Source organism: Mustela nivalis (assembly GCF_964662115.1).
Source record: "Mustela nivalis genome assembly, chromosome: 1".
In the NCBI taxonomy this organism is placed as follows: Eukaryota; Metazoa; Chordata; class Mammalia; order Carnivora; family Mustelidae; genus Mustela; species Mustela nivalis.
The window spans coordinates 140924863-140940173 of NC_139020.1; the positions used below are offsets into that span (position 1 = coordinate 140924863).

The 15311-nt window shown below is 35.3% G+C and overlaps 1 protein-coding gene across 1 annotated transcript in view; it reads right to left on the bottom strand.

The window, feature by feature from the left end:
• Positions 1-15311, bottom strand: part of SLC4A7 (solute carrier family 4 member 7) — a gene marked incomplete at its 5' end in the record, with an annotated part of 96446 nt that overhangs the window by 66925 nt on the left and 14210 nt on the right. The gene's annotated exons all lie outside the window — the stretch shown is intronic.

The following is a 15311-nucleotide window of genomic DNA, read 5'->3' on the forward strand; positions in this document are numbered from 1 at the left end:
ACACTTAACTCAGCTATACCAGATTGTATTATGGTTCCACATTAAAAAGCACATCTATAGGAGCACCTGGGTGGCTCAGTGGGTTAAGCCTCTGCCTTCGGCTCAGGTCATGATCCCAGGATCCTGGAATTGAGCCCTGTATCAGGCTCTCTGCTCAGCCAGAAGCCTGGTTACCCCTCCCCCTCTGCCTGACTCTGCCTACTTGTGATCTCTCCATCAAAGAAATAAATAAAATCTTTAAAAAAAAATGCATCTATAGACTAAACATGTAGTACACTTCCACTCATAAATTAACCAAGAGCCCATCCAAGTTACAAGAACTTATTTCTCTACAAAGGAAAAGCCACAACTAAATTTAACCTTTAAGGAGGTTCTAACTTCGAGTTTTCCAAGTCTACCTTCATAATTTTGTTCCCTTTTCCAGCTCAACAAAAAGAAACATATTTTTGTAAAATACTGTAGACTATTTTTTTAAATGAATAAAATTTTAGTTTTACCTTCCCTTCCCAACTTCAAACTTAACTTTGAAAGGAACATTAGTATGCTCAAGATTCTGCAGCACAGATACGAACAGATGAGGAAATTCCCTTCCCTCAAAAAGTCTTCATTTTGAGCTGTGGCCCATACTGAACTCTTGCCCAGCATGGGTCAGCTGTAGCTGACCAAGGAAACCTCGCCAACTTTTACCATTGTTAGGAGGCCTTGCACTTTGTCCAATATGACTACCGCAACATGTCTCAACAGGTGCACCCTGACTGGGTAGGCAAAGAAGTTTTCTAGTTCCTCAGGAAAGTCTATTCCATTTTAAGACTAGAGAACAGTGTACAATACTCAGTCAACAGTGAACAAGGACTCAGCTATGTTCAACAAAGCCAGGGACTGGGGAGACATATTGGAGAAGACATTCAAGAATTTGGAAAGATATACAAAGGTTCTGAGGAAGAGCTGGCAATATTAAACAAAACTACGTAAAACTTTAAGAGTGACCTAGATCAGCTCACACAGTCTATGCTATATGTGGAGTATGCTGAAGAACCCAGAATATGAAACCTCCTTCAGCAAACCAATCACACCAGGGAGATCCTATCCTATAATGCTTTCGTCAAAGAATCAAACTGAAAGATGAATGCTAGGAAAGGATGGCTCAGGAAGAGGCTAAAGATCCAGATATAACCTGGAAGGCACTGGGGGGCATGATGAAGAAAGAGGTGGATAAGCTAAAACCACTGTTCAAAGCAAGCAAAAGGATGGGCAACAGGAAATGGACAATGTTCTGGTTCAGATGAAATCAAAGTACTACAAACCTTCCAAAGGAGGAGAGGAAAGAGCTCTCAAAAAAGAAAGTAAATAATCTAATTCATTCTCTTTGAAGGTCCTTATACTATAACCGGAAATTCTGTAGGCAACAGAAGACAACTGGAGATAAGAGAATCAAATAATAAAATTATAATTTTATTATACATAAATATGTTTACATAAATAAACGTATTTATATAGAATATATAAATACATATAAATATAATTATAGTAGCAACATTAATTGCAACATTAATATCCCACTGAATATTATTTTTCTAGAATACAGGCACTTTTTTATTGATCAAATTATAGCACTTTTCAAATTTTTCAAGACATATTTTCAGCCATTCCCATTTTATGGCTGATCTCATTGTCCAGGATCTAACACTTAGAACAATAAACCGGAAAGAACACAGTTAGCTTCTAACCAATTTTAAGGGCCAAGCATAAACTGGAAGACCATTTAAGAAAGGATCAAACAGGAGGTTAGTTAAAATGATCGATTAACATACTAGCATATGTTTGTGTACAGCTTTTTTCAATGCATAGAATTCGTATACAACTGTGCCATCCTATCCAGATTCTGTGTCTAAATTCTCCAATCTTTAAATCAGGAGCTGAATCAAATTTTTTTTTAAAGATTTTATTTATTTTATTTGACAGACAGAGATCACAAGTAGGCAGAGAGGCAGGCAGAGAGATAGAGGAAGAAGCAGGCTCGCCGCTGAGCAGAGAGGCAGGCAGAGAGATAGAGGAAGAAGCAGGCTCGCCGCTGAGCAGAGAGCCTGATGTGGGGCTCGATCCCAGAACCCTGGGATCATGATCTGAGCTGAAGGCAGGGGCTTTAACCCACTGAGCCACCCAGGTGCCCCCAAGAGCTGAATCAATTTAACTTTTTATACAAATACCCTGCTATCCAAACTCTATTTGCGTCCCAAAATTCAGAACCAGAAACAATACATTAAGGCAATGCAGATCTCTTGATATCCAAATCCACCTTCTGAAGATAAGACATTCAAATATATAATCAAATAGAATTGAGTATCATGAGGTTATTGTACAGAACTTTGAAGGATTGTTGTTCAATTTAATACAGAAAAAGCAGAAGTCAAATAACTTACTAAGGCTCCATGTCTACAGGAGCGGGTAACAGACTGTGTATTTTCACATAATGGACTGAGAAAGACAAGTGACAACAGTATGTATGGTTCATCGAACTGCCTCACAACAATCAAACACCAATAAGTAATGAGGAAAGACTAAAATAGGAATCACAAAAATACACACTTAGAAACACACAAAAAAACAAAGTATAATTAGTAAGCATTTCATACTCTAAAACCTTCAGCTCTCCTCCAGTGATTTCATGTACAGGTTGAATATAAGCAGTCTCCCAAAAGATGATTATTCCCAAGAGGTAGCATACTGTGTATTCTAAAAGGGATTAAGTGCTCCCATTCTAAACTTTCATTATCAGGAACGCTGGCTAAGATAGGAAAGAAAACAACAGATTTTTCTCTTACCCCTAACCAAAAAATATCTTTTATTTCTACAGATATACTTACATGTTTATATGGACTAACAACACTATTAACTAACACTCAAAAACAACCTAAGCTGGACATCTAAACATCTACCATACCAAAAAATGCCCCCAATATGTGCAAAAAGTGGCATGCTGAAAAAAGTCTATCTACCAGCCCCTCCTCTCATGGCCCACCCAGCTGGCTCCCATTTAATTGTGCCTGTGAGGCTTTAAGTAAGTAAGTCACTTAACTTAAAGCCAACTAAGAATATTATTTTATTGTGACTGACTGGGTTTTCAAGAAGAATGCTCTCACATGTAACTGGCAAAACAAACTAAAGCTCAAATTTTAAGAGTATAAGAAATTTATAATACTAGCACTGTAAACAAGGGGAGGAGCATCTGCATTCCCCCTTTCTCTTAAAAACTTTTTGTAGCTTTTCAACAACTGTGAAACACGAATCAAAAAGGCAATCTGCTATAAATGCAAACATTAAATTAAGTAGGCCACACAAATAGTCATCTTGACATATTACAAGTAATTCAACAAAGTCTGCAGGATGCATATGACTTTATATACTGGAAATCCCTTAGAACAAAGCCATTGATGTTTCAAGGAGACAATTCGTTTCTGAAACAAATATACTGCATTTTAAATCCTATCATTTTAGGATAATGCCTCAAGCCGTATTTCTAAATATAGAGTATGTTTATATACTATATAAAGTACACTTGTATTCTTTAAAGTATATACAAAAATGTATTACACAGTAATAAATATTTGGAAGGCTAACCTGCAAACGGTCTCATATTCATGATTAGGAAAGCAATAACAAAGAGACAATCATATACTGTTTAATTTTTTTGTTACAACAAACATTTAATTTTAGTAATTTAAAAAGAGAATAAGTTCAAATTTCAATCTGTTAATATGTCAGTTATTTTTATATTTGCATCTAGGAAAAAACTTTTTTTTTTTAAGATTTTATTTATTTATTTGACACAGTAGGCAGAGAAGCAGGCATAGAGACAGGAGGAAGCAGGCTCCCTGCTGAGCAGAGAGTCTGATGTGGGATTCGATCCCAGGACCCTGGGATCATGACCTAAGCCAAAGGCAGAGGCTTTAACCCACTGAGCTACCCAGGCACCCCAAAACTTCATTTTTTAACTCCAAGAATATAATGAAAAACTAAATATAGTAACAGCAAAGAGCAACCCCCGACATCAAAATGTTTTCATTCTTAACATCAGATAAGTGATGCCTATAAAGCCTTCCTAAAATGAAATAATCCCAAGGCACTGAGAAAACTGAAATACATGGAAGAATAAAAAAGCTACCCAAGGGGCACCTGGGTGGCTCAGTGGGTTAAAGCCTCTGCCTTCAGCTCGGGTCATGATCACAGGGTCCTGGGATCGAGCCCCACATCAGGCTCTGCCCAGCGGGGATCCTGCTTCCTCCTCTCTCTCTCTGCCTGCCTCTCTGCCTACTTGTGACCTCTCTCCCTCTGTCAAATAAATAAATAAAATCTTAAAAAAAAAAAAAAAAGCTATCCAAAGTATGTCAATGTAAGATTGACTCACACTAATCTTTAGAAAATTATTTGCATTGGTTTCAAATTTCTATTCCATTTCTGTTTGTAAAATAAGGTTACTAATCAGATTATAAGTGCTCCGTAACAAAGAAGACAATAAAGAACTAGAAATATAAGATCATAAAGAAAGTTTAAATTCTCTGTGTATGAAAGGACACATGTACAAGATTATTTATTGCAGCTTATAATGGGAAAAGATTGGACACAGTCCAAGAGTCCCTTAATAGAGGAATGGCTATGCCAGTGGAATACCAAGGTACTGGGAGGTATTTTTCATGCCAGTACATATAGTGTCTAAGACCTATTATAAAATGAAATATACACAAGGTAGAGAACCATATATAAGGTCTGCTACTTTCTGTGTTAGGAAGTACCCAGAACAGGAACATTTTAATTTGCATAATGAAACACTGGAAGACATACAAGAAAACAGGAAAACCAGTTACCTCTGGCAGTAGATGTAGACTTTTGAATTTATTAGTTTATATTCTCTGATTTATTTTTAGCCATGTGAATACAGAAGAAGACTTAAGAACGCAATCTTCTGAAAGTCACTTACCTATCTTGGTCCTCATCTACAGAGCATAATACCCACCTGAAAGCACTGTGGAAGGATATATTACATAAAATGCCACAAAACAATACAGAACCCATAGAAAATGCTCCCATTTTTTACTAAACTAAATGAGGAAACTATTCCATGTTTAAGGGGAAAAAAAAAGCTTTCTAACTAGATTAGAGAGGCCTTACAAGTACAGAAACAAATACCTATAAGTTTCCTAATTAAAAATGAAGATTTAAAATATATCCTAAAATAGTATTACGGTTGTATGAAGAATTATTCACAGGAAATACATGCATAAGTATCTAGGAGAAAATGCCAAGATACAGCAAGTAACTTTCATAAGGATATAAAACTATTACTTTAAGAGACTTTTAAATGTATTAAAAATTCAGGCACACCTAAAGAGTTTATTAAAATTCATCTCCCCTTGCTCTATGCTAGACGTGCTCATTCAGTAGGTTAAGGTGGGTAACAAGTATCTCTATTAAATAACCCCCTTATGTGATTCTGGTGCACACCAAAGTTTAAACACCACCTCCCTTCCTGCATTATGATTAGGACTAAAGTACTACACACGCTCTTCAATAAAGACTGCTTCATGCTCTTAATCATTTTAGTAAGCCTGCTTGGGAATACTGTCAACTTCACTTACATTGTTTTAATCCTTCAGAAAATGAAAAGTATATTCCAATTCACAAGAAAATACTGTAAATCATACACTTTCACTGAAATACAAAGAAACCTAAATCAATAAATAGTATTTTAAAAGTTGATTTGTATGTCAGAATATTTCCCCAAAACGTGTAGGGCAACTTATCAGAGTATGTATAAATAACAATGTTGTCCCCCTCCAAAATACAAGTTTCCTCCAACATTTCCAATTCCTAACCATATCCCCATCTACCACCAAAAGTTGAACTTATTTAGGAAACTATAAATTTATGGGCAAAAAGCTTAAGAATAGGGCAAATAATCTTTTCTAATCCAATTAAAAGGAGATCAATCATCAATGCCTACCATTTCATAAAATAAAAGTCAAAGAAAGAATGATATTCGTAGTTTCTAAAGAACTCACTTGATTCATTCCTCTAAAACATGCAGAAAAGACAGAAGAGGTATATGGGAAATTACTACAAATTTAAAACAGCAAATTTCAAACTCCGACAGTCATGCAATTCCACAGGGGGAAAAAAAAAATTAAAGTCTTGAGAAAAATGCCTTGTGCCCGGTGCAGATAGATTCGGATGTTGGAGAAAAAAGCCTTCAAAAATCTATTTTATGAAACAAGATGGGATCGGGAGGGAGACAAACCGTAAGTGATTTGGAGGAGGGACCCCAGCAACCCTCAGTCTGTTGTGTGAGATTAAGAGGTTATGGACATTGGAGAGGGTATGTGCTACGGTGAGTGCTGTGAAGTGTGTAAACCTGGCGATTCACAGACCTGTACCCCTGGGGATAAAAATACATTATATGTTTATTTTTTAAAAATCTATTTTATATACCACTGTTAAAACTAAACACAATGGATTTTAAGAAAAAGTTTCAAAAGAAAAAAGTGAAGTAACAAAGAATGTAAGAGTAAGAAAACTAAGAGGTCTGAGGCATAAAAACTGCCACATAATGGACTCCAATAAGAAAGAGGATTGCTAGTGACACACTGTACTGTCACCTGCTTCATCACAAGGCACAAGAGTCATGAACAAATGGAAAGCCTCATCAGGGTTCTACTTGAAATTATAAATCACAAATATTTATTATATTATTTCTATGGGGAAATGCATTCTTTCCAAGTTCCAAATCAGTACACACACACACACAAAAAAAAACATACAAATCACTTATTTTATGGTTATCAAGTAGTATATGTTTACTGAAGTAAGCATAATAAAATCTATTTCTAAAACAGGCTTTTTAAAAAAAAACTATCACAATCTTATTAGTAATTAAAATGTGCAGAAAAGCACAGGCATTCTGCACTAAAGGGAAAACACACACACACACACACACACACCCCAATCAGTTTTTCAACGAAATAAGGCCCAGTACGTGTTCTGTCAAGATTCCTTATCTCCGGTCAGCACAAGGTTATCATGACCTGGCTATTTTTAGGGTTCCTTTGCAGTTTTCTAGTAAAAACCAACAGGAGACAGCCAGAAAATCCCTTAGCAATATGGTCGGTTTGCCTCTTCTTCCACTAGATAATAACCTTATTCCCCGTAAATCCAACAGGTCATGAGAAAAGTTTCATTCCCTTAAAGACTAGGAATTATGAAACTCATTCATTCAACAAATATTTACTGAGTACAAACTATGTGCCAAGCATATTCCAGGCACCAGGGATACATAAATGAATGAAAAACTGTAATACTATCAAATTTCCAGCTTAACAGTTAATTTACAGCTAAGTGGCTCTCCATGGTTTAAAAAAAAAAAAAAAATCTGGAGGTAAGTGAATTATCTTTTCCATTCCTAATCTTAATGAATGAGACCTCACAGACTCATAGGGATCAACAGGCTTTATTTTTTCGTTCAATGTTCAGATTTTATACATACATTACACACACACAGCTTAAGCAACACAAGATCACACTGTAAGCTGGTGAAAGAACTGAAATTAAAAGCCAGGTCTCTAAAGAGTCCCAGTTACATGGGTTCTTTACCCATACAACAAGAGACCAAGGTCACTATAATATATGCTGAGAACACATAGTACTTTTTCTTCACAACATCTGTTAAAACTTACAATTATACTTCTTCAATGTTCTTTACATACTTATATAACTACTTCTTTAATTTCTTTCTACTATCTTCCAATAGAACATAAGTTCCAAGAAGAGGGGAATCATGTTTGTTTTGTTCACTAGTATACCCTAAGCATCAAGCAGGATTCTTAGTAAGCTCTCTAATACTAGAATGTTGAGTATGTTTCAAAGGACAAGACTACTCAGCTAAAAATTTACCCTGGATTTACTTAAAGACTCCTTATGAACACAATTAAAGCTCAAACATACAAAGGTATTCAGTATTTTGAAATGTAATAAATCAGTTTATAAACAAAAAAGCCCATCACCAACACATGATAAAACTAAAATTCAATTCACAAGTGGGAATTCCCAGCAAAATCAAACTATTTGAAACAGACTTTGTAATTACATAACACACTGTACTAATTCTTCCCATAAGTCATTTTTCCATCTGAAAAAGCACAATCTGTGATTTGTGTTTTCTTGGCCAAATGACCAAAAACCAAACTTTAACAGGGCAAAGGCATAATAATAATAAAAAAAAAAAAAAAAGAAAAAGAAAAAGAATGTTAAAAGATTATTTAACAATATACCATAAATCTAGTTTTTTATCCTTTTTGGACATTTGAGGTTTACAAAATCTGTTTTAAAACAGCATAAGATCCCTATCACAAATTAATTTCTTCCTTACTTAAGACATATGGCCACAGGCCAAAAGTAGTACCTCCAAAAAATAATGATTGTAACTACAAAGAGTTTTCAAATATTTCAGTTTATATTCAAAACATACTTAACCATTAAAGACAAAGTGATTTCTTTCCTAGTATCTTGGCCAAACAGAATTTTTAAAAGCCTCATTCCAGTAATATTAACTGGTCAAAAAAACTAATTTTATAGAATAATAATGATGCTACAAACACTGCTAACTTTATACCAGGATCTCCTCTTTACAGCAAACGACTTCCACAGCCAAGGACACAGAGGATGATACTATTCTAAGCCAGTGCTAATAAGCCTGACATTTCTTCAAGCTTCACTGGTAAACTGAAAAAGTCAGATCTGTTTGTAAATAAAACACAAGATCACAACCAGGTACATACAGGAAACTTCTTCTCCAGGCGAAATCTCTCCATAGCAATATATAAATGGCTTGTCTTTGACAATGTAACGCAGTTAAGTCCCTTGAAGATTCCAGGGACAGTAAGTACATATCTGATTTAGGTCACTGTGCTTTGCACAGATGAACTCTCCTAAGTTGCTTTTATGGTACAGCCAATCACAGTCTTCTAAGTTACCTAATCTTCCAAGCTAATGACTACAACTTATATAGAGAGAGTGACAGCAAAAGAGACTAGGAGCATAATACACACAGTAGTAATAGAAAATACCAAAAGAGAAATATAGCAACCAGTTTTCAACTGAAACTTACTGTAACAGTAGTTCAAAAGAGAACATACTCTAAGGATATATGGGGATGGTTACATGAGTGAGTGAGTGAGGGTTAGATAGATCTTAGAGAATAAACTGCCAACAACATAGTTCGTTAAATCTAGCCCTTTCACTTAATTTCAGGAGGACCCAAAGATGTCTGCATCTGAAGAAAGTTCTGCCTTTAATTGTTACTCTAATATGTATACCAACTTGTATAATTGTTACTCTAATATTTATACCAACTACATTAATAGTATATAGTATAATAACTATATTAATAACAAGAGTAATTCAACAAAGTTATTTAATCACATTATGGTTTACAATTATTTTAATCTTTTAGCTAAAAGAGGAAAAAGAAAATGAGAAGCACTCCTCCAACTTTCAGACTCAAGATCTCTTTACACTCTAAAAATTACAGAAGACCTCAAATGGCCTTTTTTATACAAGTTTAACATCTATATTTACTATATTGGAAGTAAAACTGAGAAAACTTTAAAAGATTTAAATTCAATTTAAAATAAAGTCATTACACATTAACATAAATAGTATTTTAATGAAAAATAATCCTTTTCAAAAATAAAAGCTTTAATGAAAAAATGGGCTTTTACATTTCTGTACATCTCTAACACCTGACCTTAATAGAAGACAATTAGATTCTCATATCTAATTCTCTAATCAAGGATATGATTTGGTTGAATTATATAAAAATTCCAGATCCATGAAATACTCTGTTGTCAAGGGAGAAGTGTTTTAATATTCTTTTCAGTTAACTGTGGATATTCCTCACTGATACTGCACCAAATTTAAAAAGTAGTCATTTTTAAAATTATTTAAAAATTTAATTTTTAAATAATTTATTTTAAAATTATTATAATAATTTAATAATTTATAATTTATTTTAAAATATTTATTTTTGAATAAGCTCTATGCCCAAGGTAGAGATCAGGACCCTGAAATCAAGAGTCGCATGCTCTACCAACTGAGCCAGCCAGGCACCCAAAGAAGTAGTCATTTCTTAAACGTTAGTTTGCAAGGTAGAATCTAAAACCATTTCAGGGGCGCCTGGGTGGCTCAGTGGGTTGGGCCGCTGCCTTCGGCTCAGGTCATGATCTCAGGGTCCTGGGATCGAGTCCCCGCATCAAGCTCTCTGCTCAGCGGGGAGCCTGCTTCCTCCTCTCTCTCTGCCTGCCTCTCTGCCTACTTGTGATCTCTCTCTGTCAGATAGATAAGTAAAATCTTAAAAAAAAAAAAAAAAAAGATTTTAAAACCATTTCAAATGAATGCTTTTGTGCATGTATACTGAAATCCATTAGTCTACCATGCACTTTGAATGGCTCTCTCACACAGTTCTAAAATACGTGTTCACTGGGTACTAGAACTCTTCCAAACCTCACATTTCATTATATGATATTAAAAATATATATTGTTAATATCATCAATAACCTCATCAGAGAAGTTCAGCTGGTAGATAAAACTTTTCCAAATTTCTTGTTTTATCATGAAAGCTAGATTTATTATCATTGGTAACAAATGCTACCAGTTCTTTTTGTTTGAAGTGGTAGGTTCACATCCTTTTTTAGGAAATACCTGCCAAATGTCAAGTCTGAATAACCATAGTTTAGTGTGCAGTTACTTTCAAGTACAAAAGCAGCCAGCTTCAGCTCATAAGTCAAGCAATCACACCAGTGTATTTACCCCAATTACTGTTACTTCAGTATGTAACAGAAGTGTTTTTCATGCATACTTCCTATTTTGTCATTCAGAATATTAAAGTAATGTGCACTCCAAGACTCAGATTTACCAAGACGATTTTTCCTTCTTCATCAAGGATGTTCCTAAGTGAAAATCTGTTTCATTTTTTAAACTGAGAATGCCTACCAGGGCTGTTTGGTGCCTCTGCCTTGTTTTGAGCTAAGGGACCAGCAGTTTTACTCATCATTGCCTCTGTACCCTCAGTACAAATTCCACAACAGTGGAAAAGGCAAATAATGTCTTGAACTATTAAAAACAGTTTTGACATTAGAGATCCCCTGATCTCAGGGGCTGGCCGAGGTCCATGGACAACACTTTGAGAACTACTATAAAGGGCTGTATCTTGAAAATAGAAAGTTTTGGGTGTGGGGTGGCTGGCTCAGTCAGTGGAGCATATGAACCTGGATCTTGGGGTTGAGAGTTTAAGCCCCACACTAGGCACCAAGCTTACTTTAACTAACTAACTAAATAAATAAATACATACATACATACATAGTTGTGGGTGGATTATATTCTTTTTAGTTTCTCTATGATATTGTTTGTTCAACAAACATTTTAAAGAATGAAGACTAAAAATTATCATTCTATTATTCTGGGTATCTTTAAAAAAAAAAATAAAAATACTTATTGAGCACCTATTAATGTGCCAAAACTAGGCTAAACATGATGATACACACTGAATTATTACATAGTACATTTAACCTTCAGACATTTAATTTAATCCTCTCAACACTAACTAAAGCTCAGAGAAGTTAAATTATTTCTCCGAAGTCACAGATCTAGTAAGCAGTAGGTTTAAGATGCAAACCTAGTCTTTCTCAGTCCACGCTTTTTCCTCTATTCCAACGGTCTATAAAGAAAAATAGATGTAAGATATAAGACAGATATAAGAAATACTGATGTAAGAAACAAATATAAGAAATAGAAATAAAAAAAATTCAACTATAGATGATTAAAACAAAATTCTAACTGAACATGAATTAATAAAATAAAATGTGTACCAAATCCATATAGATTGTATGGATTGTAGGGTTCCTGGGTGGTTCAGTTGGTTCAGTGTCTGCCTTTGGCCCAGGTCATGGTTTCAGTGTCCTGGGCTCCATCCTGGGCTCCCTGCTCAATGGGAAGTCTGTTTCTTCTTCTCCCTCTGCCACTCTAGCACTTGTGTGCACTTACACTCTCACTCAAATAAAATCTTAAAAAAAAATTTTTTTTAATGCCTGGGTGGCTCAGTCATTGGGCGTCTACCTTCGGCTCAGGTCATGATCCCAGGGTTCTGGGATAGAGCCCCACGTTGGGCTCCCTGTTCTGTGGGAAGCCTAATTCTCCCTCTCCCACTCCCCTGCTTGTGTTCCTCCTTTCACTGTGTCTCTCTCTGTCAAACAAATAAATAAAAAAAAAAATTTAAAAAAATTTTTTTTAAATAATTATAATCTAAATTAAGTTAATTCTCTTTTTAATTAAACTATTCTCTTTGGATAGTATATTTTCTCCCTTGAGCCATCAAAGCCTTAAAACAATGCAAATAAATGATATTTTTTATAGGAATATCTATTTCCCAAAAACGAAGTCTTACTACCAGCTAATCCTGCAAAATCCAGATAACATATACCAGATAAATAACAAAGTAAGAAATGTAAAACCAAAATAATAAATCAAACAGAAAAACAATGTTTTAATTTTCCACAACTTTATAGGATACTGTAGATAGCAGTCAAAAGACATAACATAGCCTTCAAACTAAAGCTTCTATTTTATTAAACTTCTCTAAGATAGAAACCCCAATAACATCAACAGTTCCCCTAAAGCATATAACTAATCATATTTTTTAAATATTCAACCTTTCTATGATATATAGTTGGCAAACAAACATAAATTTTTAGAAAGCAACTAGAAAAGATATGTTAGTCAACATTTTTTTTTTAAGATTTTATTTATTTATTTGAGAGAGAGACAGTTGGAGAGAGCATGAGCGAGGAGAAGGTCAGAGAGAGAAGGTGGAGCTGGGAGCCCAGCTGTTCGTGGAGCTGGGAGCCCGATGCAAGACTCAATCCCGGGACTCCAGGATCATGACCTGAGCCGAAGGCAGTCGTCCAACCAACTGAGCCACCCAGGCACGCCGTTAGTCAACAAATTTAAAAATTCTCAATACATCACAACCAGAATGAAAAGTGTCTGCAAACAATCAAGTTCAATAGCAATTCCTACAATAACCTCTTGAAATTTACCTCCTGTAGAAACTCTTGGCCCTCCCCACTATATTTAAGAGCTTAACATCCTAGTCAGCCATAGGTCTCAAGCACTGGATTATAAAAACCCTGAGCACAGGGATTTAGGTAAAAGGAAGGAGGGAAAGCCAGGTGGTTGGCGGGGGGGTAGTATCGGACACATGTATAGGAGAGAGAGGAAAGAAAGGTTAAGAGTCCCCAGGAAAGGGAAAAGAAGGAATTAGGTACATACAAATTTTTAATTTCCTAAATTGCAAAACAAAACTGACTCTACATCAAAATACAAAAGATCAATTTCTGCAGCATATTACCTGTTGTGACAGTATCCTGGGCACTACTAAAACCCATATTCAAACTAAACTTTAAAATATCAAGTTTACAGATTAAATAGAAAGGTAAAATAAGTTTAATTCTACAACTCTCTTGATAAAATAAAAAAATATTAACTCAACATATAAGGTACAGAATTTAAATCTATTTCTTTAAAGATTTTTCAGCAATCCTTATTTTAAGGCGATCTATTGAGGTATGATCAACATGTATGTAATACATACAACTCTATGACTCTGGGGATACACACCCATAAAACCATCTCTACCATCAAGGCCACAGACATATCTGTCACCTCCCAAACTTTCCTCCCACCCCTCCCCTTATTACTGAGTGTGTGTGTGTGGTAAGAATACCAGACCATTATCTGCCAAAATAATTTTAAGTATATAATACAGCTTTTAAAAAAAAAAAAAAAAAAAGATTTTATTTGACGGAGAACACAAGCAGGCAGAGAGGCAGGCAGAGATGGGGTGGGAAGCAGGCTCCCTGCTAAGCAGAGAGCCCGATGCGAAGCTCGATCCCAGGACCCTGGGACTATGACCTGGGCCTAAGTCAGAGGCTTTAACCCACTGAGCCACCCAGGCTCCCCTATAATACAGTTTTCTTAGCTGTAGGCACTATGCTGTGTAACACATTTCCAGAACTTAATTACCTTATGTAACTGAAACTTTGTACCCTTTAACCATCACCCCCCTCACTTCCTCCTACCTGCAGCCCCAGGCAACCATCCATTCCACTGTCTGCTTCTGTGAGTCTGATATAAGTGAGAGCATACTGTATTTGTTATTCTGTATCCGGCTTATTTCATTTAGGCATACATTTACATGAATCAAAACAGTCTCGTTTATTCCCTTATTCTCTCTGCCCCATTTTCAACCTTTTCCCCATTTCTGTAATGCAAATAGAAGTATATATATTCTTACCAAAAAAGATAGCCATGTTACAACTCACTGTTATATACATAACTTGTTTTGTTCCAATTAAAAAATACACCCTAGGGCACCTGGGTGGCTCAGTGGGTTAAGCCACTGCCTTCGGCTCAGGTCATGATCCCAGGGTCCTGGGATCAAGTCCCGCATCGGGCTCTCTGCTCACTAAGGAGCCTGCCTCCCCTCTCTCTCTCTGCCTGCTTGTGATCTCTCTCTCTCTGTCAAATAAATAAATAAAATCTTAAAAAAAAAAAAAAAAAGAATCTCTAAAAAATAGAATGAATATATATATATACATATATATATATCTCCTAAAGATTGTTGAAGGCAACTTCATCTGGAAAAAATTAAGTAAACCTGTACATGATAGAAGATATCAAGACTTACACAAGGCTCCCTACTCCTCTCATATCATGTCCACTCACCAGACAGAACTACCTTCTGCTTTTGCCTTATAACTGTTCTTGGTAGCTAGAGTTGTCATCATAACTTTAAATAATGTATCATTTTAGGCAAATATCTGCTTATTTTACAAAAAGAAAAATAAGGATTTTCCACAACACTGACACACACACACACACACACACCTTTTCACTTACATGAATTAGATTTCTATTTTTATATAAAGACTGATAATAACTACCTTCTGTTCCATATTTATAGTGAAGCCTTCTAAGTAAGCTGTGTCCTATGGTTTGTCTTGAATTTTAAAATTCATGTTAAAAATACATTTGGAGTACTAGGATTGCTTAAACACTACTATCTAGTTCAGAATCAAGATTTATGACTGGACCATTAGAAAATGTCACTAAACCCCGTACTGCTCAAGAAACTCTCTCAAATATTACACTCAAGTTATCTCTTTCAATGTAACTTAAATATAATTAGAATATGAAGAACCTGCCCCAAA